Below are 27,315 nucleotides of genomic sequence, written 5' to 3' on the forward strand. Positions count from 1 at the left end.
CGTCAGGCAGATTCCCCCTTTTTACACATTACGTCACGCAGATTCCCCCTTTTTACACATTACGGCAAGCAGATTCCCCCTTTTTACACATTGCGGCAGGCAGATTCCCCCTTTTTGAAGAAAGAAAGAAAGAAAGAAAGAAAGAAAGAAAGAAAGAAAGAAAGAAAGAAAGAAAGAAAGAAAGAAAGAAAGAAAGAAAGAAAGAAAGAAAGAAAGAAAGAAAGAAAGAAAGAAAGAAAGAAAGAAAAAGAAAGAAAGAATTATACTTACCCTCTCCGCTGGCTCAGGCTCCTCGGTGCAGCTTCTGGTCACGATTCCCGGGCAGGAGAGAAGGAGGAGGAGGGAGGTGGAGGAGGGAGCCGCAGCAGCACTGTGTTATTGGTGGAGGCGCTGCTGCTGCTGCCCCTCTGCTTCACTATAGGCTGTTCTCGGAAGACAGCCTATAGTAAAGCAGAGGGACAGCAGCAGCGCCTCAACCAGTAACAAAGCGCTGCTGCGGCTCCCTCCTCCACCACCCTCCTCCTCCTTCTCCCCCGTACCGCTGCGCTGTTCTTCTCTCCTGTCCGGGCGGCTGTGTGCTGCAGGCAGCGGTTGCCCGCAGCACACAGCGGCATGTAATGAGTCAGTTTGACTCATTACATGCTTTGGGCCCCTGGACAGTGGCGGGCCCCAGTGCAACGCACTGGTTGCACTGGCGGTAGTTCCGCCTCTGTACCCCACCCACTGTGTTCACATATAAGCAGTTTGACTCCGTATTGTCCGTTGCCCAAAAAGCCTGTGTGCACTGTGCCCCAGTGCACTTCTTCACGTACATATATGAGCCCTGTGACTTCAGCAGCCTGATCCGAGCTGCCAGTTAAAAAAAAGAATAAAACAAATTGCTGTATCATTTGTTTGTACTGTTCTGTGCACTCTACTTTAGTATGCTCTGTACCCCAGTGTGCTTTATTCACTTCACATACATACAGTATAAAATCAGTTTGACTCCACCCAGTGTGAGCTGAGCTGCAAGTTAAATAAAGAAAAATAGTTAAAACAAATATTGTTGTCAAATTTGTTTGTACTGTTCTGTGCACTGCACCCCAGTTCGCTGTACCCCAGTGCGATTTGTTCACTTCACGTACATAGGAAAGCAGTCTGACTCCAGGCAGTTTGAGCTGAGCTGCGAGTTTAAAAAATGGATAATGATCAGTTTAGAGAAGAGCAGGAGCAGCAACCAAATACTATCGCTGCAGCTGCTGCAAGGAAAGAACTCAGCTTTCCCAAAAGACCCAGCGGTGATGCAGAGGAGTCAACACAACATTTTGACATCTGGTTTGGTCTAAAAGAATTGCCCCAAATTAGTGACACCGTTACTCCATCTAATATGGTCACCATCAAAGAATGGTGGAGGATTATGTTAATGACAGAGTACAAACAGGCATATCACAGAGTCCCTTTGACTACTGGAAGAACAAAAAGACAATTTGGAGGCCCTTGTACAAACTGGCTTTCCATTACATAAGCTGCCCACCCTGATGTCGGAACGAATGCCCGTCACGCTAGTGTATACCCAGCTTAAGCCTTGAAGAGAGATAAAGTGGACGGAGATAAAGTATGCACCAACCAGCTCCTAACTGTCATTTTTCAAACATAGTAACATGACAATGAGGAGCTGATTGGCTGTTACTTTCTCTCTCTCCAGTTTATCTCTCCAAGACTTTGTACATAGACCTCGTGAAGTCTCATTCACAGGTCTCAGGAGACCATCTGAGCAGTCAAGTCCGCCGCATGTCTCATTGTCTTTCGTACTGAGTATATGTCACAAACACAAATGGCTTCCTGCACACGTATGCGATGAATACGTTGTTGATGGCTCTGTATTGTTTTCTGTCTCTGGCGTGTAGGTCCCCAAGTAGAAAGTGAGTCAGGAAGTTTAAATTGCATCAAAAACTGCAACAAGACAATGCACGTCGTCCCGGCCAAAATAACTGCATCACAGAGCACCTTCCAGCATCCTGGCCGGCGCAGGGTAAAGTAACCATCCTCACATACTATTGTCGGCTTCGAAGAATAGGAACTAGGCTGGGGGGCCATTATTTGGGGCTGAGACATTCCCTAGAATTCATTCTTACGCGAGGGGAGAAGAACTTTCCATGTGTATGAGAACAATTTGTTATCTGTCATTGGGGCGAGAGAGACAATCGTATTGACTGCAGGATGGTCCCACAGGGAGATGAGAGGATGCTCCGGCTGTATACAAAAGACTAAATTAAGATCAAGAAAACACAAAACATCTCATACATACCTTATTAATACTTCCAAAGGGAACACTTGCGGAATATACATGAAGATCCATGGCAACCAACTTATACTTTCCCCAGTTACAGACAATGAAACAAAAACATGATCCACCACCCCTCCAAAACAAAAGCAGTTCTAAGAACTGACAATTTGCAACAAACTAGAAGTAGGGACAGTACTAATGACCACAGAATTAAAAATGCAGATTTAAATAGCTGTTGTATATGAAGTGTCTATTGAATTAATAAATATTTATAAGTATGGAAACATACAGTATAAAGATGTGTAGTCTACAATCTTCAATATTTATGAAACAATTGGGTAAAATTAGATCTACAAAGTATATACAATTTGATATTAAACGGACAATTAGTATATACGGTACTAGAGATGTGCACCGACCTTCGTGTTTTGGTTCTAATTTGTCATCAGGTTATATTTTGGTTTTGGACTTGTATTTTTTGTTTTACATTTATAAAAACAGCTAAAGTAACATAAGTTGGCCTGTTTTTGATTTCATCATTATTGGCAAACGGCGGCAGCGATGGTTACTAAGTTTATAGCACATCTATGAAACACTGCCACACAGCAGCGGCAGAAATGAAAAGTGGTGCAAGATGGACCCACCCTTATGTTAGATAATAAAAAGAACATGCACGGTTTAACAAACCAAGCACATCAGCAACAGTGACTGTCACTTTTGTTGCTGAAGTGCTTGTTTTGTTTGGGCCCCCACAAACCAATTTTATGGAAGAACTGCTAGAGTTGATAATGAGGGTGTTAATTACATTAAAATTATAATTTTGTTCTGCAACCATTTACTGATGTTTATAACTACAGTTGATAAGTTATGAGACTGTTGTCTACGTTCTATTTTTGATATGTATGTTGACATATTTGGAAAATGTTCTATATTATAAAATGAAAAATAAAGAATTAAATTTTTTTTTATAATTTTGTAAAATAAATTTCATGAATTCTACATAAATCACGTAACATGGAGGAGGTGCAAGATGGTTAACATCCCTACCTCTACTAAATTTGACCTCACAAATGGAGCAGATGCCTTCACAAATGTTATCAGGATTGGGTAAAAATAATTCCACATGTTCTTATGCATAGGCATCACAATGGCTTTCTTTTTATCATGGGCAAGAACTGCAGCCACTGGTGGTTGAGTTACAAAAACAGCATCATCAACATCCTCATCATCCTAATTAGCATCAGATAGTACATAAATATCCCTCTCATGCTGTTCCACTTCCACAATAGTATCCTCAATTTCTATAATATCATCATCACCATCTTTACTTGTGCTGCTCAGCCCCACATTTGCAGATGGTGCACAAATGGTGGAAGGCTTCTCTATGAGTGTAGGGTGAAAAATTACAGACTCACACATAGCTAGCATGGACATCCCAAGACTCTCCTCAAGGTTTTGTGACTACATAGTTTGTTTGTTTTAATGCCTTAGTGGGAAAGGGGGGGGGGGGGGGGGTTAGCACTGATTTCTGTTCTTCATTTTTCTGATACATCTTCTAGAGTTAGAAAGTCTTGCATTGTCATGAGAGGCAAAAGAAGATGCCTCCTTGACAGCTGCAAAACCACCACTCAGAAATAAAATCCAAAGCCTTCACCTGTCCTTGGGTGTGGATCATTAGATCGACAGTGTCCAGGTCGACAATATTTAGGTCGACCACTATAGGTCGACAGTCACTAGGTCGAAAGGGTTTGAAGGTAGACAGGGTTTATAGGTCGACATGTTCTAGGTTGACAGGTCAAAACGTTTACATGAGTTTTTCTGCTGTCGTTTTCTTCGTACGGTGACCGGGAAGCCCAATTAGTGCACCGTGTCCCCTTGCTTCGGACAAGGAGCCTCACTCTGCTAACGCAGCACTTGGCACAGGTTACTATTCCCAATCGTAGTCTGCGTGGATCGTTAAGTATGAAAAAGTTCAAAAAAAGAATTTTATTTGAAAACCTCATGTCGACCTTTTGACCTGTCGACCTAGAACATGTCAACCTAGAAATCCTGTCGACCTATAGTTTTCGACCTAAACATTGTCGACCTAGACACTGTCGATCTTCAGACCGGATCCCATTTCCTTGCCACTGCATGTGGAGAATAGCATGTTGGCAATTTTATGTTTCCTGCAGTACACTTTCCTTTGATTAGAGGTATTTTTTTCTTTACCAATATAAAATATATGTATTTATTTTTACTTCCGATACCCTGACTTAAACCCTCTATGCCCTTGAGCATCAGCTTTAGTAGATGATGTTGAAGGGCTAGTATTGTCATGACTGGTGGCAGCAGCTGTAGCGCAAGTATTTGGTTGCTGATCCTGCTCTTCTCTCAAGTGATCGTGATCATATATTTTGTGAAGCAGTGGGGTACAGCCCATACAGCACACGCAAGTTATACAAAACAAATTTTGTTTTATTTATTTTTGCCAATGACAACTCACACTGTGGAGTCACAGTGCTTATACTTTATACTTATGTGAATACAGTCAGGTATGCCACCTGCAGCACACACAAGTTGTAGAAAAATAACCACTTTTTGAAACTTTTTAAAAAACTTTTTGTAAACTTTTCACTAAAAATGTAAGCGGGCACCAGCGTGTACTATGCACCAAAAAGGGTTAATGCTGCTGTCCTATATTAGGAGCTTGGGGCTGCAATGCATTCTAGGCAGTGACAAAATTACTAATATGTACCAAGGGTTAATGCTGCCCTTGTATTATATTAGCTCTGGGCTGCACCAGTGTGACACAGGGTTACACAGCACCAGTGTGACAAACTTAGACAATAGATGTCACAAGTTCCTGCACCACAAAAAAATTTTTTATTTGCTATCTGCCTATTGTTTAATGTTTCTAGTTCAGCCAATAAAGATTAAGGAGCCTGATGGGACTGGAGCAGTCTTGTGTGAAATGGTGCCCAAATCACCACAGGAGGGACTTATATTGAATCCAAAACACACCGGGATGATGATATTTTTCCTCGATTTGGAATCTGAGCCTGGCGGAAAACACAGGGCCGGCGCTCTCATTCCGCAGATACTGGAAGTTCGGGTGTGCTTTGTTTTCAGAAAACTGAACTTTATTGTAAGAACTACTGTATTTTACCTGAGGGCAGTGGTGCATAGAGAAATTTTTTCTTAGTGGTACTGATAGTAAAAATGGGCGTGGTCCTGTGTCATGAGGGGGCATGGTCACACAAAACTAGGGGAGTGGCTACATGACAATAGGGGCATGGCCACATTATGCCACACACCGTACTGTCTCTTACACATGTTGGCATGTTTACACTGGAAAAGAGGAGATTAAGAGGGGACATGATCAACATTTACAAATATATAAGGGGAAAATATACAGATCTTGCGCAGGACCTGTTTTTGGTTAGATCAACACAGAGAACTCGTGGACACTCGCTCAGGTTAGAGGAGAGGAGATTCCGCACAATACGGCGTAAAGGCTTTTTTACGGTAAAGACGATACGTGTTTGGAATTCCCTGCCTGAGGGAGTTGTAATTGCCAACTCAGTCAACACCTTTAAGAATGGGTTAGATAAATTCCTAATGGATAAGGATATCCAGGGTTACGGGGCATAGTCACGCACTATGGTTATTATAAAAAAGAGGGGTTAATCGGAACGGCAGTCATCAACTTCAGTCAAAATTTTATACAAAATAATCGTGCATAGGAGACCACAAATAGGTTGAACCCGATGGACAATTGTCTTTTTTCAACCTTAGATACTATGTTACTATGTTACATTATGTCAAACACCATAATGCTTATTACACATTATGCTACACACCGTAATGCTTATTACACATTATACCACACATCGTAATGCCCATTACACATTATACCACACATCGTAATGACCATTACACATTATACCACACACCGTAATGCCCATTACACATTATACCACACATCGTAATGCCTATTACACATTATACCACACACAGTTATGCCACTGACACCATTTTATGTCCCACACACAAAATTGCCCCTTACAAAATATGCCTCACAGTAAGGCTTTTATTCACTCGCTGCCAGGGGTTTCATGGCAAAAGATGCAGCTTTCTGCATCTTCTCCTGTTGGTGCCAGCATTCCCGGCACTTCTAGGTAATGCTATACATGCAGTGGCATAATTATACATTTTCATACCTCCCAACTGTCCCGATTTTGGCGGGACAGTCCCGTTTTTTGGGGACTGTCCCGCTGTCCCACCCGCGTGCCGCAGTGTCCCGCGGTGAGGGGGACAGTTGGGAGGCTCTGTCTGTCGCTGCCCTGCTTAGCAGAGCAGCGGTGAATAGACGCTGTGCGCATGCGCACAGCGTCTATTCAGTGCAGACAGGGGGAGAGGGGGCATGCCAGCGGCTCACAGAGCGCTGGGCATGCCCCTCAGTGACGAAAATGGGGGCGTGGCTCGCGATCGCGGGTCCTCCGCAAAGTCACGCCCCCTTTTCATAGGCCACGTCCCCTTTTCGGGAGCTTTGCCGCACGTGTGTCCCTCTTTAGAAGGGGACAAAGTTGGGAGGTATGCATTTTGCGCCCCCCCCCATGACATTTTATGGCCATAATGCCCCCTGTAGTGATGCTTACACACATAATACTCCCTGCAGTGCTTACACGCATAATGCCCCTCCTGTAGTGCTGCTTACACACATAATGCCCCCTGCAGTGCCATTTACACACATTATGCCCCACCAGTGTCACTTACACACATAATGCCCCCTGCAGTGCCATTTACACACATAATGCCTCTAGTAGGACTTACCGCTCTACATGCTCATCATCAGGGGTTTCTTGCTCGTTGCCGGGTGTTACATGTTCATTGTCAGGGATTTCTTGCTCTTTGCCAGGGGTTGCATGTTCATTGCGGACAGAGATCCTGCGGCGCTGGCAGTGGGCTGCTGCGTACCACCACCACATTTCTTAATGGCACTCCGTACCACCCCGTACCACCCCGTACCACCCTACTTTCAGCACTGCCTAAGGGGGAGATGTACCAAGCCTTGGAAAGAGATACCGTGGAGAATTTGCCCAAAGCAACCATTTATCATTTACCATTGCCATTTATCTAGCACAGAGTCGACAGAAGGTGGAAGAATTGAGTGACAACACCTGTGGAATATGTCACTAAGATAAAACGATCTGTTGTTTACCAGATATGGAAGGTCTGATGCAAAAAACATTTGCAGACCATTGCTAAAGTCATATTAGGGGGTGATTCAAACCCGATCATAGATGTGCTAAAATTAGCACTTCCAGTGTCAGATTCTCTGACATGCGAGGGGACGCCCAGCACAGGGCTAGGCCGCCCTGCATGTCAGGCCCTACCCTCCCATCCCCCACAGGTCTGAAAACATCGCACAGCGCAACCGGGTAGTTGCCCTGGCATATTTTGGGTTGCAGCGGCTACATGTGACGTGACGCAGCCACCGTGGCCCGCCCCAGCAATGGTCCTGGACATGCTTGTGTTGTCCAGACCAAGCCCCCCCAATGGCATTCTAATGCCGTTGGCACACCTCCTCCCTCCCCGCAACCGCCTCTGCCTGTGCACTCCACAAAGGGATTCAGAGCCTCTGAATTAAGCCCCTTAATCGTCAACTCTTTGGACAATTTTTTAAAGTTATAAAACCAAACTTGGAGACAGTAGCCCTCCTACTGCGCCGATATCAGTGCAACAAAACACGAGATCTGAATAAAACACGACGGGCCGCTAACCTGAAAGTAAAATGTGGCCATGTTTGGTACAAAGCAGTTAAATGAAGAAGAAGTCTCCAGAGATGTTCTCCTGACGCCCCACCTATTACATTCCACATGTGTTTATGGAGCCCTGAGATCCGCAGATCGATATGTACACAGATACAAACTATACATAAACAAATACAGACAATTTAGGCAACCGGGATTGCTGGCTTTTGTTAAAACATCCAAAACATCCTGTCCTGAATCTGTACCACACCCAGAGACAGACAGAGAGGGACCCGGCCCGTAAGCAATGACATCCCCTGCGACGGGGGAGGATGTACAACAACAAAACACAGCCGGAACCAGGATTTACAAGCGCTCTGGGTAACGCTCTGTCCTTGTCTTTGTGCCTGACACCTGGTGATGTCTTTTGCCAGAGTCTGGATAGACCCTGAGGACATGTATTCCAGGGCCTTATACACTGAGACGGGACAATGACTGGTGCAACAGGAATTCTGGGGGAGGTGGGGGACCCGACAAAGCTCAGTTGTGATACGGTTCATGAGGAAAATGTAGGGGTACAGGAATATTTGGGACAATTGCAAAAAATAATTTCCAATCAACGATCAACGATTTCCTCCATGATTTGGAATATGATGGAGCAGTTACTGCAAACGGCAATGTCTAGTACTACGGTAGGGCGCACAGAGAGCAACTGATCTTCTGATCTGAGGATCAGAAAATAGAAAATAGAGTCACATGACTGTTGTAGATACTGTAAATGAGCTCTTGTGTCTTCCTGTCATCCAGGGAGACTTCATGTCCTGTCCCAAGATGGCCACCAAGATCACTACTTATCTGTACTGTGTGAGACTGTGAAAAGTGACATGGTGGGAGACAGAAGTCTCCTAATTAGTTCCTATGGGAGACCTGGTTAATACCGGTTATAAAGCTGTTCCAGCATCCCAGCACTGCTACCTGTTTGCAGCATACACTTATACTTATTGGCAGGTGAGCTGTATAAAACTCCAGCTCTGTTCCATCACCAGTGTGCATGTAACAGTGAGTACGGCTGTACCTGCTATCTATCAATAAACCAACGTCCCTGGTTTAGTAACCATCCGCTGGTGTGTGCCTATATATCTCTGCAATATCATGACTTGCACACACAAGTGTTAACCGCTTAATATAGTGAGCAGTGTATTCTGGAGAGTCGCTTGGTAATCTGCTGTTCAGTGCAACCATACAATGCCAGGGATTGCACTTTTTCCCACACAGGTAAACACAGAATGGAAAGTTGCTCAATCAATGTATTGGTCCATCACAGGTGCATGTAAGGGAAGGGTTAATCTAGACAAGTAAATACAAGTACACAATTTACCCCCGCACACTGCAAAGTACCAGCAACTGAGAATCTCATCCTATATACTGTAATAATAGTAATGCAGAGATCTCAGCTACATCTACCCAGAATAATACACATTTCCGTTCATACGCAGAGTTATATATATATCAGGATGTGTATACACAAGCGCCTGGTTAACTTCAAGTCATCATTACCGAATATATGTTCCTACACTGAGCCAATAGCAGGTCCTAATGATACATCCCCTTATGTGCTTGTATGCTCTTTATTGCTGGTTGGAATAAGACACATTTGCATTAAAATGGGATGTAGTTGACGTGTCAGCGTTTGGAATTTTGGCAGGCAGGATATTGGTGACGAAATTGCAACAGCTGTTAAAATGCTGACACTGGAATCCCGACAGACGGAATCCCGAATGTAAACTTTTCAGGACTGGGTTAGGTTTAGACTGCGGGGAGGGGGGTTAGGCTGGGGAGGGGGGAGGGGGGTTAGGCTGGAGGGGTTTAGGGTAAAGCTGCTAGGAGGGAGGGTGGTTATGGTTAGTCTGTGGGGAGGGAGGGATATGGTTAGGCTGTGAGGAGGGAGGGTAAGACTGTGGGGAGGGAGGGTTAGGCGGGGGGGAGGTTAGGGTAAGGCTGTGAGGAGGGAGGGAGGGTTAGGCAGGGGGAGGTTAGGGTGAGGCTGTGGGGAGGGAGGGTTAGGCTGTGGGGGGGGGTTAGGGTAAAGCTGCTAGGAGGGAGGGTGGTTATGGTTAGTGAGTGGGGAGGGAGGGATATGGTTAGGCTGTGAGGAGGGAGGGTAAGGCTATGGGGTGGGAGGGTTAGGCGGGGAGGAGGTTAGGGTAAGGCTGTGGGGAGGGACGGTGGTTATGGTTAGTCTGTGGGGAGGGAGGGATATGGTTAGGCTGCGAGGAGGGAGGGTAAGGCTATGGGGAGGGAGGGTTAGGCGGGGGAGGAAGTTAGGGTAAGGCTGTGAGGAGGGAGGGAGGGTTAGGCAGGGGGAGGTTAGGGTCAGGCTGTGGGGAGGGAGGGTTAGGCGGGGGGGGAAGTTAGGGTAAGGCTGTTAGGAGGGAGGGTTATGCGGGGGGAAGTTAGGGTAAGGCTGTTAGGAGGGAGGGTTAGGCGGGGGGAGGTTAGGGTGAGGCTGTGGGGAGGGAGTTTTAGGGTTAGGCTGCGGGGAGGGAGGGTTAGGCGGGGGGGAAGTTAGGGTAAGGCTGTCAGGAGGGAGGGTTAGGCGGGGGGAGGTTGGGGTGAGGCTGTGGGGAGGGAGTGTTAGGGTTAGGCTGCGGGGAGGGAGGGTTAGGCGGGGGGGAAGTTAGGGTAAGGCTGTTAGGAGGGAGGGTAAGGCAGGGGAGGTTAGGGTAAGGCTGTGAGGAGGGAGGGTTAGGCGGGGGAAGGTTAGGGTAAGGCTGCGGGGAGGGAGGATTAGGCGGGGGAGGTTAGGGTAAGGCTGTGAGGAGGGAGGGTTAGGTGGGGGAGGTTAGGGTGAGGCTGTGGGGAGGGAGTGTTAGGGTTAGGCTGCGGGGAGGGAGGGTTAGGCGGGGGGAAGTTAGGGTAAGGCTGTTAGGAGGGAGGGTTAGGCGGGGGGAGGTTAGGGTGAGGCTGTGGGGAGGGAGTGTTAGGGTTAGGCTGCGGGGAGGGAGGGAGGGTTAGGCGGGGGAGGTTAGGGTAAGGCTGTGAGGAGGGAGGGTTAGGCTGGGGAAGGTTAGGGTAAGGCTGCAGGGAGGGAGGGAGGGTTAGGCGGGGGAGGTTAGGGTAAGGCTGTGAGGAGGGAGGGTTAGGCTGGGGAAGGTTAGGGTAAGCCTGCGGGGAGGGAGGGAGGGAGGGTTAGGCGGGGGAGGTTAGGGTAAGGCTGTGAGGAGGCAGGGTTAGGTGGGGGAGGTTAAGGTGAGGCTGTGGGGAGGGAGTGTTAGGGTTAGGCTGCGGGGAGGGAGGGTTAGGGTTAGGCTGGGGGTGGAGAGCAGATCCGGCCCTAGCCAATTTGATGCCCTAGGTAAAATTTAGCCCCCTATCACCGCCGCTAGTTCTGCATCTGACTCAGCAACACTCAGGCAGTGGGGTCCACCGGGTGGTTACCCTGTGGGCCAGTTCAACCCTGCATAATGCCACACAGTAATGCCCATAATACACATAATTCCACACAGTAATGCTCCTTACATATATGCCCCACATTAGTAATGCCCATAATACACATAATTCCACACAGTAATGCACCTTACACATATGCCCCACATTAGTAATGCCCATAATACACATAATTCCACACAGTAATGCTCCTTACATATATGCCCCACATTAGTAATGCCCATAATACACATAATGCCACACAGTAATGCCCCTTACACATATGCCCCACATTAGTAATGCCCATAATACACATAATTCCACACAGTAATGCACCTTACACATATGCCCCACATTAGTAATGCTAGTAGCTTTTTTTAAATAAAACTTATGACTGCGTTTTGTGAGATGGGGGTGACAGGATGGGTGGGTGCGTGCTTGCGCTCGCACCCGTTAAAGGGGCACTCGTACAAGGGATGTGACCTCACAGGGTATGCCATCCTTTGCAAGCCTCATCCTTAATTTTAGCTTGCTGGTTGGACATAGATGGCAGCAATGTCCAGATTCTGCCACACTTGCTGGTTATACAAAAAGACCAGTATCAAACATATAGCAACTGTCCATTTTCTTCAATGTTCAGTGTGTTTGTTGGTGTCTGTTACTCCCGGCAACTGCATGCCCTTTATTTTATACTGCGGGAGCAATATGCTCTGCCCTCCAGACTGACGAGTCTGAAAGTCACGCTGCATTGATATTTTATATAGAAATAGCGCAACGCAACTTACTAACCATGTTACAGTGCTGGATGGCAGGGGAATTTTACGGCATGGACTGACTAGGAAATAAAGTGTGGGGAGAACACTGCCCATGTTATGTCCCTGCAGACACCTGGGGTTTGCACAGGGATGAGGGACACACACAGGATGGCAGGGTTCCCCTCCCCCTTGTGCACAAACAATATAGGTGATGTCAGATTTATGTGGAGCAGTCTTCCAAAATACACATGTGGTATCATAAGGAGCCATCCAGTAATAACCTTATATAGTCAGTGAAAATGTCACATGTCCAGGAATTGCAGTTACCGGGCTTCTGCTGTCGTCTCACAAGTCAGGGGCATTCAAGCATGTCGGAGAGAGTTTAATGAACTTTAAGGGACAGTGTGCATTCTATTTTACAAATGTAAACAGCAGTGTATACAAGTACTGAATACATTTGGAAAGTAACAGTTTGCAGACTGTCCCTCTCAGCATGAGATACTGCAGGGACATGCTTGGATGCCCCTAGACATGCTTGGATGCCCTAGGCAAACGCCTAGCCTGCCTATAGCTAAGGCCGGCTCTGGTGGAGAGGTTAGGGTTAGGCTGTGGGGAGGGAGGGTTAGGAGGGAGGGAGGTTAGGGTAAGGCTGTGAGGAGGGAGGGAGGGTTAGGCAGGGGGAGGTTAGGGAGAGGCTGTGGGGAGGGAGGGTTATGCTGGGGGGGTTAGGGTAAAGCTGCTAGGAGGGAGGGTGGTTATGGTTAGTGAGTGGGGAGGGAGGGATATGGTTAGGCTGTGAGGAGGGAGGGTAAGGCTGTGGGGTGGGAGGGTTAGGCGGGGAGGAGGTTAGGGTAAGGCTGTGGGGAGGGACGGTGGTTATGGTTAGTCTGTGGGGAGGGAGGGATATGGTTAGGCTGCGAGGAGGGAGGGTAAGGCTGTGGGGAGGGAGGGTTAGGCGGGGGAGGAAGTTAGGGTAAGGCTGTGAGGAGGGAGGGAGGGTTAGGCAGGGGGAGGTTAGGGTGAGGCTGTGGGGAGGGAGGGTTAGGCGGGGGGGGGAGTTAGGGTAAGGCTGTTAGGAGGGAGGGTTATGCGGGGGGAAGTTAGGGTAAGGCTGTTAGGAGGGAGGGTTAGGCGGGGGGAGGTTAGGGTGAGGCTGTGGGGAGGGAGTTTTAGGGTTAGGCTGCGGGGAGGGAGGGTTAGGCGGGGGGAAGTTAGGGTAAGGCTGTTAGGAGGGAGGGTTAGGCGGGGGGAGGTTAGGGTGAGGCTGTGGGGAGGGAGTGTTAGGGTTAGGCTGCGGGGAGGGAGGGTTAGGCGGGGGGGAAGTTAGGGTAAGGCTGTTAGGAGGGAGGGTTAGGCGGGAGGAGGTTAGGGTGAGGCTGTGGGGAGGGAGTGTTAGGGTTAGGTTGCAGGGAGGGAGGGAGGGTAAGGCAGGGGAGGTTAGGGTAAGGCTGTGAGGAGGGAGGGTTAGGTGGGGGAAGGTTAGGGTAAGGCTGCGGGGAGGGAGGGAGGGTTAGGCGGGGGAGGTTAGGGTAAGGCTGTGAGGAGGGAGGGTTAGGTGGGGGAGGTTAAGGTGAGGCTGTAGGGAGGGAGTGTCAGGGTTAGGCTGCGGGGAGGGAGGGTTAGGCGGGGGAGGTTAGGGTAAGGCTGTGAGGAGGGAGGGTTAGGCGGGGGAGGTTAGGGTAAGGCTGCGGGGAGGGAGGGTTAGGCGGGGGAGGTTAGGGTAAGGCTGTGAGGAGGGAGGGTTAGGCGGGGGAGGTTAGGGTTAGGCTGCGGGGAGGGAGGGTTAGGCGGTGGAGGTTAGGGTAAGGCTGTGAGGAGGGAGGGTTAGGCGGGGGAGGTTAGGGTAAGGCTGCGGGGAGGGAGGGAGGGTTAGGCGGGGGAGGTTAGGGTAAGGCTGTGAGGAGGGAGGAAGGGTTAGGCGGGGAGGTTAGGGTAAGGCTGTGAGGAGGGAGGGTTAGGTGGGGGAGGTTAAGGTGAGGCTGTGGGGAGGGAGTGTTAGGGTTAGGCTGCGGGGAGGGAGGGTTAGGGTTAGGCTGGGGGGAGGGAGGGTTAGGCGGGGGGAGGTTAGGGTAAGGCTGTGAGGAGGTAGGGTTAGGCGGGGGAGGTTAGGGTAAGGCTGCGGGGAGGGAGGGTTAGGCGGGGGAGGTTAGGGTAAGGCTGTGAGGAGGGAGGGAGGGAGGGTTAGGCGGGGGAGGTTAGGGTAAGGCTGTGAGGAGGGAGGGTTAGGCGGGGGAGGTTAGGGTAAGGCTGCGGGGAGGGAGGGAGGGTTAGGCGGGGGAGGTTAGGGTAAGGCTGTGAGGAGGGAGGGAGGGTTAGGCGGGGAAGGTTAGGGTAAGGCTGTGAGGAGGGAGGGTTAGGTGGGGGAGGTTAAGGTGAGGCTGTGGGGAGGGAGTGTTAGGGTTAGGCTGCGGGGAGGGAGGGTTAGGGTTAGGCTGGGGGGAGGGAGGGTTAGGCGGGGGGAGGTTAGGGTAAGGCTGTGAGGAGGGAGGGTTAGGCGGGGGAGGTTAGGGTAAGGCTGCGGGGAGGGAGGGTTAGGCGGGGGAGGTTAGGGTAAGGCTGTGAGGAGGGAGGGTTAGGCGGGGGAGGTTAGGGTAAGGCTGCGGGGAGGGAGGGAGGGAGGGTTAGGCGGGGGAGGTTAAGGTAAGGCTGTGAGGAGGGAGGGAGGGTTAGGCGGGGGAGGTTAGGGTAAGGCTGTGAGGAGGGAGGGTTAGGCGGGGGAGGTTAGGGTAAGGCTGTGAGGAGGGAGGGTTAGTTGGGGGTAGGTTAGGGTAAGGCTGTGAGGAGGGAGGGTTAGGCGGGGGAGGTTAGGGTAAGGCTGTGAGGAGGGAGGGAGGGTTAGGCGGGGGAGGTTAGGGTAAGGCTGTGAGGAGGGAGGGTTAGGTGGGGGAGGTTAAGGTGAGGCTGTGGGGAGGGAGTGTTAGGGTTAGGCTGCGGGGAGGGAGGGTTAGGGTTAGGCTGGGGGGAGGGAGGGTTAGGCGGGGGGAGGTTAGGGTAAGGCTGTGAGGAGGGAGGGTTAGGCGGGGGAGGTTAGGGTAAGGCTGTGAGGAGGGAGGGAGGGTTAGGCGGGGGAGGTTAGGGTAAGGCTGTGAGGAGGGAGGGTTAGGTGGGGGAGGTTAAAATGAGGCTGTGGGGAGGGAGTGTTAGGGTTAGGCTGCGGGGAGGGAGGGTTAGGGTTAGGCTGGGGGTGGAGAGCAGATCCGGCCCTAGCCAATTTGATGCCCTAGGCAAAATTTAGCCCCCTATCACCGCCGCTAGTTCTGCATATGACTCAGCAACACTCCAGCAGTGGGGTCCACCGGGGGGTTACCCTGTGGGCCAGTTCAACCCTGCATAATGCCACACAGTAATGCCCATAATACACATAATTCCACACAGTAATGCTCCTTACATATATGCCCCACATTAGTAATGCCCATAATACACATAATGCCACACAGTAATTCCCCTTACACATATGCCCCACATTAGTAATGCCCATAATACATATAATGCCACACAGTAATGCACCTTACACATATGCCCCACAAAATTAATGCCCATAATCATAATTCCACACAGTAATGCCCCTTACACATATGCCCCACATTAGTAATGCTAGTAGCTTTTTTTAAATAAAACTTATGACTGCGTTTTGTGAGATGGGGGTGACAGGATGGGTGGGTGCGTGCTTGCGCTCGCACCAGTTAAAGGGGCACTCGTACAAGGGATGTGACCTCACAGGGTATGCCATCCTTTGCAAGCCTCATCCTTAATTTTAGCTTGCTGGTTGGACATAGATGGCAGCAATGTCCAGATTCTGCCACACTTGCTGGTTATACAAAAAGACCAGTATCAAACATATAGCAACTGTCCATTTTCTTCAATGTTCAGTGTGTTTGTTGGTGTCTGTTACTCCCGGCAACTGCATGCCCTTTATTTTATACTGCGGGAGCAATATGCTCTGCCCTCCAGACTGACGAGTCTGAAAGTCACGCTGCACTGATGTTTTATATAGAAATAGCGCAACGCAGCTTACTGACCACGTTACAGTGCTAGATGGCAGGGGAATTTTACGGCATGGACTGACTAGGAAATAAAGTGTGGGGAGAACACTGCCCATGTTATATCCCAGCAGGCACCTGGGGTATGCACAGGAATAAGGGACACACACAGGATGGCAGGGTTCCCCTCCCCCTTGTGCACAAGCAATACAGGTGATGTCAGATTTATGTGGAGCAGTCTTCCAAAATACACATGTGGTATCATAAGGAGCCATCAAGTAATAACCTTATATAGTCAGTGAAAATGTCACATGTCCAGGAATTGCAGTTACCGGGCTTCTGCTGTCGTCTCACAAGTCAGGGGCATTCAAGCATGTCGGAGGGAGATAACGAACTTTAAGGGACAGTGTGCATTCTATTTTACAAATGTAAACAGCCAGAGCCGGCCTTAGTAAACAGCAGTGTATACAAGTAGAGATGAGCGCCTGAAATTTTTCGGGTTTTGTGTTTTGGTTTTGGGTTCGGTTCCGCGGCCGTGTTTTGGGTTCGAACGCGTTTTGGCAAAACCTCACCGAATTTTTTTCGTCGGATTCGGGTGTGTTTTGGATTCGGGTGTTTTTTTCAAAAAACACTAAAAAACAGCTTAAATCATAGAATTTGGGGGTCATTTTGATCCCAAAGTATTATTAACCTCAAAAACCATAATTTACACTCATTTTCAGTCTATTCTGAATACCTCACACCTCACAATATTATTTTTAGTCCTAAAATTTGCACCGAGGTCGCTGTGTGAGTAAGATAAGCGACCCTAGTGGCCGACACAAACACCGGGCCCATCTAGGAGTGGCACTGCAGTGTCACGCAGGATGTCCCTTCCAAAAAACCCTCCCCAAACAGCACATGACGCAAAGAAAAAAAGAGGCGCAATGAGGTAGCTGACTGTGTGAGTAAGATTAGCGACCCTAGTGGCCGACACAAACACCGGGCCCATTTAGGAGTGGCACTGCAGTGTCACGCAGGATGTCCCTTCCAAAAAACCCTCCCCAATCAGCACATGATGCAAAGAAAAAGAAAAGAAAAAAGAGGTGCAAGATGGAATTGTCCTTGGGCCCTCCCACCCACCCTTATGTTGTATAAACAAAACAGGACATGCACACTTTAACCAACCCATCATTTCAGTGACAGGGTCTGCCACACGACTGTGACTGATATGACGGGTTGGTTTGGACCCCCCCCAAAAAAGAAGCAATTAATCTCTCCTTGCACAAACTGGCTCTACAGAGGCAAGATGTCCACCTCATCATCACCCTCCGATATATCACCGTGTACATCCCCCTCCTCACAGATTATCAATTCGTCCCCACTGGAATCCACCATCTCAGCTCCCTGTGTACTTTGTGGAGGCAATTGCTGCTGGTCAATGTCTCCGCGGAGGAATTGATTATAATTCATTTTAATGAACATCATCTTCTCCACATTTTCTGGATGTAACCTCGTACGCCGATTGCTGACAAGGTGAGCGGCGGCACTAAACACTCTTTCGGAGTACACACTTGTGGGAGGGCAACTTAGGTAGAATAAAGCCAGTTTGTGCAAGGGCCTCCAAATTGCCTCTTTTTCCTGCCAGTATAAGTACGGACTGTGTGACGTGCCTACTTGGATGCGGTCACTCATATAATCCTCCACCATTCTATCAATGTTGAGAGAATCATATGCAGTGACAGTAGACGACATGTCCGTAATCGTTGTCAGGTCCTTCAGTCCGGACCAGATGTCAGCATCAGCAGTCGCTCCAGACTGCCCTGCATCACCGCCAGCGGGTGGGCTCGGAATTCTGAGCCTTTTCCTCGCACCCCCAGTTGCGGGAGAATGTGAAGGAGGAGATGTTGACAGGTCGCGTTCCGCTTGACTTGACAATTTTGTCACCAGCAGGTCTTTCAACCCCAGCAGACTTGTGTCTGCCGGAAAGAGAGATCCAAGGTAGGCTTTAAATCTAGGATCGAGCACGGTGGCCAAAATGTAGTGCTCTGATTTCAACAGATTGACCACCCGTGAATCCTTGTTAAGCGAATTAAGGGCTCCATCCACAAGTCCCACATGCCTAGCGGAATCGCTCCGTGTTAGCTCCTCCTTCAATGTCTCCAGCTTCTTCTGCAAAAGCCTGATGAGGGGAATGACCTGACTCAGGCTGGCAGTGTCTGAACTGACTTCACGTGTGGCAAGTTCAAAGGGCATCAGAACCTTGCACAACGTTGAAATCATTCTCCACTGCGCTTGAGACAGGTGCATTCCACCTACTATATCGTGCTCAATTGTATAGGCTTGAATGGCCTTTTGCTGCTCCTCCAACCTCTGAAGCATATAGAGGGTTGAATTCCACCTCGTTACCACTTCTTGCTTCAGATGATGGCAGGGCAGGTTCAGTAGTTTTTGGTGGTGCTCCAGTCTTCTGTACGTGGTGCCTGTACGCCGAAAGTGTCCCGCAATTCTTCTGGCCACCGACAGCATCTCTTGCACGCCCCTGTCGTTTTTTAAAAAATTCTGCACCACCAAATTCAAGGTATGTGCAAAACATGGGACGTGCTGGAATTTGCCCATATTTAATGCACACACAATATTGCTGGCGTTGTCCGATGCCACAAATCCACAGGAGAGTCCAATTGGGGTAAGCCATTCCGCGATGATCTTCCTCAGTTGCCGTAAGAGGTTTTCAGCTGTGTGCGTATTCTGGAAAGCGGTGATACAAAGCGTAGCCTGCCTAGGAAAGAGTTGGCGTTTGCGAGATGCTGCTACTGGTGCCGCCGCTGCTGTTCTTGCGGCGGGAGTCCATACATCTACCCAGTGGGCTGTCACAGTCATATAGTCCTGACCCTGCCCTGCTCCACTTGTCCACATGTCCGTGGTTAAGTGGACATTGGGTACAACTGCATTTTTTAGGACACTGGTGAGTCTTTTTCTGACGTCCGTGTACATTCTCGGTATCGCCTGCCTAGAGAAGTGGAACCTAGATGGTATTTGGTAACGGGGGCACACTGCCTCAATAAATTGTCTAGTTCCCTGTGAACTAACGGCGGATACCGGACGCACGTCTAACACCAACATAGTTGTCAAGGCCTCAGTTATCCGCTTTGCAGCAGGATGACTGCTGTGATATTTCATCTTCCTCGCAAAGGACTGTTGGACAGTCAATTGCTTACTGGAAGTAGTACAAGTGGGCTTACGACTTCCCCTCTGGGATGACCATCGACTCCCAGCAGCAACAACAGCAGCGCCAGCAGCAGTAGGCGTTACACGCAAGGATGCATCGGAGGAATCCCAGGCAGGAGAGGACTCGTCAGAATTGCCAGTGACATGGCCTGCAGGACTATTGGCATTCCTGGGGAAGGAGGAAATTGACACTGAGGGAGTTGGTGGGGTGGTTTGCGTGAGCTTGGTTACAAGAGGAAGGGATTTACTGGTCAGTGGACTGCTTCCGCTGTCGCCCAAAGTTTTTGAACTTGTCACTGACTTATTATGAATGCGCTGCAGGTGACGTATAAGGGAGGATGTTCCGAGGTGGTTAACGTCCTTACCCCTACTTATTACAGCTTGACAAAGGCAACACACGGCTTGACACCTGTTGTCCGCTTTTCTGTTGAAATACCTCCACACTGAAGAGCTGATTTTTTTGGTATTTTCACCAGGCATGTCAACGGCCATATTCCTCCCACGGACAACAGGTGTCTCCCCGGGTGCCTGACTTAAACAAACCACCTCACCATCAGAATCCTCCTGGTCAATTTCCTCCCCAGCGCCAGCAACACCCATATCCTCCTCATCCTGGTGTACTTCAACATCTTCATCTTCAATCTGACTATCAGGAACTGGACTGCGGGTGCTCCTTCCAGCACTTGCAGGGGGCGTGCAAATGGTGGAAGGCGCATGCTCTTCACGTCCAGTGTTGGGAAGGTCAGGCATCGCAACCGACACAATTGGACTCTCCTTGTGGATTTGGGATTTCGAAGAACGCACAGTTCTTTGCGGTGCTTTTGCCAGCTTGAGTCTTTTCAGTTTTCTAGCGAGAGGCTGAGTGCTTCCATCCTCATGTGAAGCTGAACCACTAGCCATGAACATAGGCCAGGGCCTCAGCCGTTCCTTGCCACTCCGTGTGGTAAATGGCATATTGGCAAGTTTACGCTTCTCCTCCGACAATTTTATTTTAGGTTTTGGAGTCCTTTTTTTACTGATATTTGGTGTTTTGGATTTGACATGCTCTGTACTATGACATTGGGCATCGGCCTTGGCAGACGACGTTGCTGGCATTTCATCGTCTCGGCCATGACTAGTGGCAGCAGCTTCAGCACGAGGTGGAAGTGGATCTTGATCTTTCCCTAATTTTGGAACCTCAACATTTTTGTTCTCCATATTTTAATAGGCACAACTAAAAGGCACCTCAGGTAAACAATGGAGATGGATACTAGTATACAATTATGGACTGCCTGCCGAGTGCAGACACAGAGGTAGCCACAGCCGTGAACTACCGTACTGTACTGTGTCTGCTGCTAATATAGACTGGTTGATAAAGAGATGTCTATGTAACTATGTATGTATAAAGAAGAAAGAAAAAAAAACCACGGTTAGGTGGTATACAATTATGGACGGACTGCCTGCCGAGTGCAGACACAGAGGTAGCCACAGCCGTGAACTACCGTACTGTACTGTGTCTGCTGCTAATATAGACTGGTTGATAAAGAGATGTCGTAGTAGTATGTATGTATAAAGAAGAAAAAAAAACCACGGTTAGGTGGTATACAATTATGGACGGACTGCCTGCCGAGTGCAGACACAGAGGTAGCCACAGCCGTGAACTACCGTACTGTGTCTGCTGCGACTGGATGATAAATGATATAAAAAATATATATATATCACTACTGCAGCCGGACAGGTATATATTATATATTATATAATGACGGACCTGCTGGACACTGTCTGTCAGCAGAATGAGTTTTATTTTTATAGAATAAAAAAAAAAACAACACACAAGTGAAGTCACACGACGAGTGTTTAACTTTTTCAGGCAATCACAATATAAGTATACTACTAACTATACTGGTGGTCAGTGTGGTCAGGTCACTGGTCAGTCACACTGGCAGTGGCACTCCTGCAGCAAAAGTGTGCACTGTTTAATTTTAATATAATATTATGTACTCCTGGCTCCTGCTATAACCTATAACTGGCACTGCAGTGCTCCCCAGTCTCCCCCACAATTATAAGCTGTGTGAGCTGAGCAGTCAGACAGATATATAATATATATAGATGATGCAGCACACTGGGCTGAGCCTGAGCAGTGCACACAGATATGGTATGTGACTGAGTCACTGTGTGTATCGCTTTTTTCAGGCAGAGAACGGATATATTAAATAAACTGCACTGTCTGGTGGTCACTCACTATATAATATTATGTACTCCTGGCTCCTGCTATAACCTATAACTGGCACTGCAGTGCTCCCCAGTCTCCCCCACAATTATAAGCTGTGTGAGCTGAGCAGTCAGACAGATATATAATATATATAGATGATGCAGCACACTGGGCTGAGCCTGAGCAGTGCACACAGATATGGTATGTGACTGAGTCACTGTGTGTATCGCTTTTTTCAGGCAGAGAACGGATATATTAAATAAACTGCACTGTCTGGTGGTCACTCACTAGTAAACTCTCTGCACTCTCTACACTTCTACAGTACTCCTCCTAGTCCTAAGCTCCAGTAAATCTCTCTCTCTTATAATCTAAATGGAGAGGACGCCAGCCACGTCCTCTCCCTATCAATCTCAATGCACGTGTGAAAATGGCGGCGACGCGCGGCTCCTTATATAGAATCCGAGTCTCGCGAGAATCCGACAGCGTCATGATGACGTTCGGGCGCGCTCGGGTTAACCGAGCAAGGCGGGAGGATCCGAGTCTGCTCGGACCCGTGAAAAAAACCATGAAGTTCGGGCGGGTTCGGATTCAGAGAAACCGAACCCGCTCATCTCTATATACAAGTACTGAATACATTTGGAAAGTAACAGTTTGCAGACTGTCCCTCTCAGCATGAGATACTGCAGGGACATGCTTGGATGCCCCTAGACATGCTTGGATGCCCTAGGCAAATGCCTAGCCTGCCTATAGCTAAGGCCGACTCTGGTGGAGAGGTTAGGGTTAGGCTGTGGGGAGGGAGGGTTAGGAGGGAGGGAGGTTAAGGTAAGGCTGTGAGGAGGGAGGGTTAGTTGGGGGGTGAGGTTAGGGTAAGGCTGTGGGGAGGGAGAGTTAGGCAGGGGGAGGTTAGGATAAGGCTGTGAGGAGGGAGGGTTAGGCGGGGTAGGTTAGGGTAAGGCTGTGAGGAGGGAGGGTTAGTTGGGGGGAGGTTAGGGTAAGGATGTGAGGAGGGAGGGTTAGTTGGGGGGAGGTTAGGGTAAGGCTGTGAGGAGGGAGGGTTATGCGGGGGGAGGTATGGGTAAGGCTGTGAGGAGGGAGGGTAAGGCTGGGGAGGTTAGGGTGAGGCTGCGGGGAGGGAGTGATGGGGATAGGCTACGGGTAGGGAGGGTTAGGGTTAGACTGGGGGGGAGAGGTTAGGGTTAGGCTGTGGGGAGGGAAGGCTAGGCGGGGGGAGGTTAGGGTGAGGCTGTGGGGAGGGAGGGTTAGGCATGGGGAGGTTAGGGTAAGGCTGTGGGGAGGGAGGGTTAGGCTGCGAGGAGGGAGGGTTAGGGTTAGGCTGCGAGGAGGGAGGGTTAGGGTTAGGCTGCGGGGAGGGAGGGTTAGGCTGCGGGGAGGGTGGGATAGGCTGCAGGGAGGGAGGGTTAGGCTGGGAGGGAGGGTTAGGGTTAGGCTGTGGGGATGGAGGGTTAGGGTTAGACTGCGATGAGGGAGGGTTAGGGTTAGGCTGCGAGGAGGGAGGGTTTGGGTTAGGCTGCGAGGAGGGAAGGTTAGGGTTAGGCTGTGAGGAGGGAGGGTTAGGTTGGGGGGTGAGGTTAGGGTAAGGCTGTGAGGAGGGAGAGTTAGGCAGGGGGAGGTTAGGATAAGGCTGTGAGGAGGGAGGGTTAGGCGGGGGTAGGTTAGGGTAAGGCTGTGAGGAGGGAGGGTTAGTTGGAGGAAGACGGGTTAGAGTTAGGCTGCGGGGAGGGAAGGTTAGGGTTAGGCTGTGAGGAGGGGGGGTTAGGGTTGGGCTGTGGGGAGGGAGAGTTACGGAGAAAAAAATTTGGCGCCTCCAGCAGAGTGGGCTATTAATTAATAGGCCAATGGATAATATATTATATTATTTACACATACATATCCAGCAGCTGTTGAAGGGGTTACTCAGCCCTTAGCAAAACACAATCCAAAAACAAAAAAACAGCGCTCATAGGTATGTCTAAAATATTTTATTACCATTAACAACACACTATATAAATTAAAAATGAATTAAAACTGTTAGAAGCGTGTCGGTTAGTGACAAGATGCAAATTAGCTGCACAAAAGAACTTATGCAAACGCACATATATTTTTCAATTAAGCTTTGATGCAATAATTTGTGCAATTATAAATATGTCATTAGTTCATTAGTCCCACATATTTGAACTCCGTGCAATTCAGATGGGCTGTTATGCTAGCATTTTAGTGCCCAGATGATAACCACCAAATTGATCCAGCCGGATGTCAGTTTTGTTAGTGGATTAATAAGCACAAGCCTTGCAATTAGTAGTTTCTACAGCACATGAGCATAGTAGATGTTAATATCACCTGCACAGTAAGCCCTACTTCCAACAATGCATGGAAACTGCCTCCCGGCTCCTGGTGCCTTCAGCACATTAAAGGTGCCATATCCGGAGTATCCCAATTGGGGCTTTGATGAGGCTGTTACAGAGTCCAAATTGCCGGTACCAGACACACTGTAGACGTCTTACGCGTTTCTCCACCTCTTAGCAACTCTGCGGCTTCCTCAGAGACGATATCACTGTGTCCCCGTGCCTCTGTTTAAATAGCGGACCCATCCCGCGTGCGCACTCTGTTGCCATTCACACCTCGTTTTGAGTTGGAGCGCAACGCACACGTTTTACTGCACTCTCTGCCTCCAATGTATCACATGACCGCTCCCTCTAGCAGGATCTTATTCTTCCAATATTACATTTCCATTCAAAGGAGGGTTTCACTGAGTTTTTATTATACTCTCCACAGTTGTTCAAGAGTACTAGATCTGGTCCATTATAATTTTGGGCACTTATGCAAATATATAATTTTTTGCGGCAGCGTGACATAGTGAAACCAAGTAAACAGTTTTAAAAAATTAATTAAAAACAACAACATATCCTACCATTGGCACATAAATACATTAATACATAAATAAAAAATACATACATATGTGAGCGTGAGGTCAGCGCACAATAATTTACGCATTAACACTCACGACCACATAGGGAGGGTTAGGCTTGGGAGGAGGTTAGGGTAAGGCTACGGGGAGGGATGGTTAGGCTGTGGGGAGGGAGGGTTAGGGTTAGGCTGCAAGGAGGGAGGGTTAGGGTTAGGCTGTGGGGAGGGAGGGTTAGGTGGGGGGAGGTTAGGGTAAGGCTGTGAGGAGGGAGGGTTAGGTGGGGGGAGGTTAGGCTAAGGCTGTGAGGAGGGAGGGTTAGTTGGGGGGAGGTTAGGGTAAGGCTGTGAGGAGGGAGGGTTAGGCAGGGGGAGGTTAGGGTAAAGCTGTGAGGAGGGAGGGTTAGTTGGGGGGAGGTTAGGGTAAGGCTGTGAGGAGGGAGTGTTAAGGTTAGGCTGCGGGTAGAGAGGGTTAGGGTTAGACTGGGGGGGAGAGGTTAGGGTTAGGCTGTGGGGAGGGAAAGCTAGGCGGGGGGTGGTTAGGGTAAGGCTGTGGGGAGGGAGGGTTAGGCGTGGGGAGGTTAGGGTAAGGTTGTGGGGAGGGAGGGTTAGGCTGGGGGGAGAGGTTAGGGTAAGGCTGGAGGGAGAGGTTAGGTTTAGGCTGCGAGGAGGGAGGGTTAGGCTGTGGGGAGGGATGGTTAGGGTTAGTCTGCGAGGAGGGTGGGTTAGGGTTAGGCTGTAGGGAGGGAAGGTTAGGCTGCAGGGAGTGGAGGTTAGGGTTAAGCTGCGGGGAAGAAGGGTTAGGCTGCGGGGAGGGAAGGTTAGGGCTAGGCTGTGGGGAGGGAGGGTTAGGGTTAGGCTGCGAGGAGGGAGGGTTAGGGTTAGGCTGCGGGAAGGGAGGGTTAGGCTGCAGGAAGGGAGAGTTATGGTTAGGTTATGAGGAGGGAGGTTTAGGGTTAGGCTGTGGGGAGGGAGGGTAAGGGTTAGGCTGTGGGGAGGGAGGGTTAGGCTACGAGGAGGGAGGGTTAGGCTGCGAGGAGGGAGGGTTAGGCTGCGAGGAGGGAGGGTTAGGGTTAGGCTGCGAGGAGGAAGGGTTATAGTTAGGTTGCGAGGAAGGAGGTTTAGGGTTAGGCTGTGGGGAGGGTGGGTTAGGGTTAGGCTGTGGGGAGGGTGGGTTAGGGTTAGGCTGCAAGGAGGGAGGGGTAGGGTTAGGCTGCGGGGAGGGAAGGTTAGGGTTAGGCTGCATGGAGGGAGGGGTAGGGTTGGGCTGTGGGGAGGGAGGGTTAGGGTTAGGCTGAGGGGACAGGGTTAGGGGGAGAGTTAGGATTAGGGTTACTTTGCATCAGCACCCTTTTCTGGATTTCATGTGTCGGCATACTGACTGCCGGCATCCTGACTGTCTGTATCCCATGTCCAATCCGTTAAAATATCCTTCGTGAACATTGCATAGTTGAGAACGTTCCTTCCCACTCCCTTTCCACTTCTTCAGTCATATGTTTTTCTACAGGCAAACTGTACATGCGATCTCTTTCTGAAATCCCGGGAAGACAAGCTATGCAAACTGGGGTGGCATTCGCTCTGTGGGCCTGATTCCGACCTGATCGCTAGCAGGCGATTTTTGCAGCCCTGCAATCAGATAATCGAGTGTATTTTACTATTTTAGCTGTTCAGGTGTGCGATCGCATGTGTAGCAGAGCTGTACAAACAGATCTTGCGCAGTGTCTGCGCAGCCCAGGACTTACTCAGCCGCTGCGATCACTTCAGCCTGTTCGAGGCCGGAATTGACGTCAGGAACCCTCCCTGCAAACGCCTGGACACGCCTGCGTTTTTCAAAACACTCCTAGGAAACGGTCAGTTGCCACCCACAAACGCCTTCTTCCTGTCAATCTCCTTGCGAACGCTCGTGCGAATGGATCCTTCGCAAAAACCCATCGCTGAGCGGCATTGCGGTGCATATACGCATGCGCAGTTTAGACCTGATCGCTCGCTGTACAAAAACGCAGCCTAGCGAACAGGTCTGAATCACCCCGTGTCAGCATCAGACGCGCTGGACTAGCACCCACTGTAAAGCTACAAAGTTGGCATGAACCAGATTACTCCCGTCAGAGGGAGACCTTAAATATCCACTGCGCACCCAGCTATTATATTTATAATATCGGCAAAAGCAGGGATCACTTTAATGCGAGAAGGATTACACTTCTATTTATTATGACCAATTGCGGAATCCTCGGCTAGAACACGGTATAATCTGTCCCAGTGCTGCACCTCGGAGACTAAAATAATTCAGAATAAAATAGTAAACACCATATTATGAATCCCACCAGTAAAAGCAGCAGCTGGAAAACCAGTCGGGATACTTAGCACTAGGCTAGAGGTTAGAATCTGGCACCGCTCTTGAGGTCTCGCAGAATAATGGGCCGTTATTTTTAGCATCAAGTTATTTAGAGCCCTATTTAATAAAAGAACAATGAGATGCTCCCAGGTCCAGGAAAAGCCCCCGCTGAGCCCTAAACATTAATAAACTCATTGTCAGAGCCATCTGGGAGACAGGGAACCGCCACATTTGTGCACAGCTGGATATCACAGGGACATGATACATGGGAACAATCTGCAGTATGTAAATACCATGTTTTACGGGACAGAATGTTTTGCAGGACAGAATACAGGTTGAGTATCCCTTATCCAAGATTCAAAATAACACATTTATTATTCCCCTACTGAGATAATGACACATACATATGTATATTATATATCTATATAATATATCTATATATACACACACATAATATATAATATATATGTCATTATATCAGGGGATCCAAAAATGGGGGATTTTGGATAAGGGATACTCAAC

The sequence above is a fragment of the Pseudophryne corroboree genome, chromosome 10, assembly GCF_028390025.1.
Source record: "Pseudophryne corroboree isolate aPseCor3 chromosome 10, aPseCor3.hap2, whole genome shotgun sequence".
NCBI lineage: Eukaryota > Metazoa > Chordata > Amphibia > Anura > Myobatrachidae > Pseudophryne > Pseudophryne corroboree.